Here is a 4,019-nt window from a genome sequence, read left to right on the forward strand (position 1 = left end):
GGCGCGCACAGCCGAGCGGGCTTCCGTCCAGAGCCGCGCTCCTGAGACCAAGTCGCTCTCCACCCGCGGCCTGGGAGGGCTCGCGACAAACACGGGCAAAGGCACGCGTACTTCGCCCGCAAAACNGTCCGCAGNGAAAGAGCTACAGGGCGGAACTCACCCTGCATCCTACGTCCGTATCAGAAGATCGTCCCCTAGGAAACTTAGCTCTCTACTTCCGGAAGTGCTTAATGTTTGATAGGTGGACCGGCGCCGAGGCTCCCAGTTTCCGGTGGGCGTGCTCCTGGCTCTAATATGGAAGTGGAGCGGACTCCTAGTACCGCTAGGAGCTGCTGGCGGAGGACAAGGAGAACTAACTCTATTTTGTTCCGGTTTCGGAGGTGGAAAAGCCCCCACTGGTCGGGCCTAGAAGCTGAGGTATGGTGGTGTCAGCCTTGTTCTTAGCCTGTGTTGAACACCCTTTTCCTGTGAAAAAGAAAAATATTCACCAAGACGGGAGTCACAATTTATCAGAGCTTTCGAGACTCAGTTTACCGAGTGTGCTCTTGGGTGGAAACGGGGATCTGGCGTGGTTGTGGCTTACATTGAAGGAGCGCTTCCGGTGCTTGGAGATCTAGAGACAAGTGGACTTTCACAGCTGTGACAGAGGAAAGAGGCAAATTTCTTGAGCAGACCGGAGGACGCGACGCTGGGATCAAGTCCCCAGAAGCCATCCGCCTCAGGGAATTATACAAGACCAGGGTACTGCTCACGGGGAAGGGTGGCCACCAAGATAGTGAGTCCGGATTTTAGTCCTTGCTACCTGTCAAGAGAACCCAATGAATAAAGANCTTGAATCTTAAAATTAGTTTATCCAGAGAGAACCTGCAGTCTGAAAAAGTAGGTTACCCTACAGACATGCATTCCCTGCCATCTTCACCCAGCAGAATATATAAGGAGGAGATAGGGCCATAGGCAAAGACAGCCAATAATCCCGGAGCTCCGTTTTGTTTTGCCTCTCTGGCCAGATGGTCAACATGAGGACACTTCTCATATGATGTTTGCTTGTTACTTTCTCCGCTTTCTCCTCCTCTGCAGGTGTTTGGACTCAGGCACATTGGAACTCAGAATCTAATTAATTTCTACTGATAATCGACCTTATACTCCTTCAGAGATACCTGGGAGGTTAACTCAAAACAAATGAGAGGGTGTCCGTTTTGTTTCCTTTGCTCAGTGTGAAGTACAAGTGTGTCTTCATAGTACAGAATATGAAAGTGTCCCTATCTGTCCCCAGTCATTCTTCACTATCAGTAGCATCTCTGAGATCTGTGTCATATGAAAGATGACATGCTGACACCATGCACCTGGTTGGTTGTCAGAATGACTTCTTTTCTTGTAAGAGAATTCTCTGGCACAAAAAGATGTACATCAGAACATACCATATGTAGCAGGAGCAGCTGTGTCTTGGAGTGAGAATTTCTGAAATATGCTTTGTTCTGAAACAAATATAAACAATAAAAGTCTGAACCAAAGTGAGAAGACAGTGTCAGGTAGCCATGTATAAAACCATTTCTCTCTAACTTCTGAGCTTTACTTTTGGAAAGTCCACCACAGTGAGTCCAGTCTCACTCACCAGGGCCAGACTGTAGCCTTTCTGTTTCAGCTTCCCCAGTGCTGGAATTTCACACAAGCAGTGTGACTTGGTTCTAATTCTGACTCCTTTCCACATCTCTGAAGAATGTTCTCTGAAGATCCTATTGTTTGGTTGTGGTGGTTTGATCTTATCTCTCAGCCCTGTGATGGGATCTGTCCCAACTGATCTGATTCTGTGTTGAAGGTGTGAATGAGTGACACATGTCAAGGAATCAATGCCAATAAACCCTAGAGCCTACCTTGTCTATTTTTTTTACATTTTGTTTATCCTGTTGGTGACATCCTTGCATCTCCATTAAATCACTAATGGGGATGTCCATTAGAGGCTGTATTTCTGCAGAATGTCTGCAGGCAATAGCCATATAATTCTTTTTTTTTTTTCTTTCTTTTTTTATTAGATATTTTCTTTATATAAATTTCAAATGCTATCCCGAAAGTTCCCTATACCCTCCCTCCACCCTGCTCCCCTACCCACCCACTTCCNCTTCTTGGCCTTGACATTCCCCTGTTTTGGGACATATAAAGTTTTCAATACCAAGGGGCCTCTCTTCCCAGTGATGGCCAACTAGGTCATCTTCTGATACGTATGCAGCTAGAGATGCAACCTCTGGGGGTACTGGTTAGTTCATATTGTTGTTCCACCTATAGGGTTGCAGACCCCTTCAGCTCCTTGGGTGCTTTCTTTAGCTTCTCCAGCCAATAATTCTTAAAGGAGAACACAAAACAGAACTAATGAGCAAATATTTAAGGAAAGCTAGTGTTAAAGTATGCAGTCCATCACGGTAGCCCAGCAAGCCTGAGACCTGAATAAATCCTGGGAACCCACCTGAGGAGGAAGGCGAGAACCAACTGCATGAGCTTGCCTTCTGACCTCCACTCAAGCCATGGCGCACAAGATAGTAATGAGAATTCTATAAATTACAAATAAGCAGTTGTCTGTAGATGCTTTTAAATCTAATTATCTACTTATGTTTTTAAATCCTAGTAGGCAATGCCTTTTAATCATTAGGAAGCATTGCTCAGAGTGTGCACTGTTAGAGCAGGTTGAATTATCATTGCTTAAAGAGAAGAGTCGAGAGTTAGCACACGCCCGCCTAGGAAAAATTAGTAACATAAACAGTTCTGATTTGGAGAACAGCAGTTTTCAAAGTACTTCCTAACTGCTGTGTTTTAGAAAGTTTATAGAATACAAGATACATACACACACACACACACACATAAACAGTTTGTGTCACCACATCAAAGAATTATACAAAACTAAAGAGCCCCCCCACCCCCCACCCCCGTTATTTATCAATCTGCCTAGTTTTGTTTTTGAAGCAAAATTTAGGTTCTTTGGGTAGGGTAAAAGAACTACAGCATTAACTATTTGAAAATAAACTTTAGACCCATAATGAGGAGAAGTGTTAATGATTATACACAGATGTACTAAGTGAATTATGGATCTGGCAATAAGGTATGTCTTTTGTCAAGGTGAAGACATATAGACCAGGATTTTAAATAACAGTACTGATTGTAATTTGGTTTTGTTTTTAATTCTGAATGGTACTGGTCGAGATATCAAAAGAATTCTATTGGCCATAATGATTTCTGTATAAAAGAGAGCATGTGCCAATCGTTCTGTATGAATTAAATGTCTTTAACTGCAAACAAGTTCAGACATAGATTGCTACACACAATAGAGTATTACATTTACCTGGAAAAAATTATTTATAAAATATTTAAAGGTATTAACAAACAAATTCGACTTAATGAACATCAGCTTAAGACTGGGTTTCCTAAGAAGTTAAAATTCTGACAGTCATAACAAAAAGCATAAGTAATTCAAGTTTTTGTGTTTTTAAGTATTTTTGCAAATGCTGAGAGCAGATTAATATCTTCCAGTCTTAAAAGAACTCACTGTTCGAAACTACCGACTTTTAGGTTGTGTGAGTGTAACAGCACAGGACCACACCATCATAAGTTGTCCCCGAAGATTTTGTGCATCCCCATTGTCCACTCACTTCAGCTTGCTGGTTTTACCCTCACTTGTTTGTTTGTTTGTTTGTTTGTTTGTTTTCACTTGGGAAAAAAATCTAGTCATCTTACCCAAGGCAAAATCCTATTTTACTGTACAAAATAAATAAATAAATAGATAAATAAATAAATAAATAAATAAAATCCTTTGTTATCTAAAATACTCCCTTTCACTGGGCATGGATGGTAGCAGTGCCTCTAATTGGTAATTCACTATGGTAGCAGCACCAGAGAAGCAGAAGCAGGTAGATCTCTGTGAGTCTGAGCCCACCCTGGTCTATATAGTGATTTCCTGTAGAGCTAGGTAGTTATAGACAGTGAGACCCTGTCTTAAAAATAAATAATAAAAATAAATAAAATACTCCCTTTTT

General features: G+C 41.9%; 1 long non-coding RNA gene across 1 annotated transcript; it reads left to right on the forward strand.

Annotated features, from left to right (window-relative positions):
* Positions 1 to 6: 6 nt before the first annotated feature.
* Positions 7 to 1,518, forward strand: LOC115030287. Its single transcript, XR_003835873.1, has 2 exons — positions 7 to 741; positions 1,078 to 1,518. It is a non-coding gene; the product is annotated as an uncharacterized LOC115030287 (long non-coding RNA).
* Positions 1,519 to 4,019: the final 2,501 nt, after the last annotated feature.

This window comes from Mus caroli, unplaced genomic scaffold (genome assembly GCF_900094665.2).
Source record: "Mus caroli unplaced genomic scaffold, CAROLI_EIJ_v1.1 scaffold_22032_U1_1, whole genome shotgun sequence".
NCBI classification, from domain to species: Eukaryota; Metazoa; Chordata; class Mammalia; order Rodentia; family Muridae; genus Mus; species Mus caroli.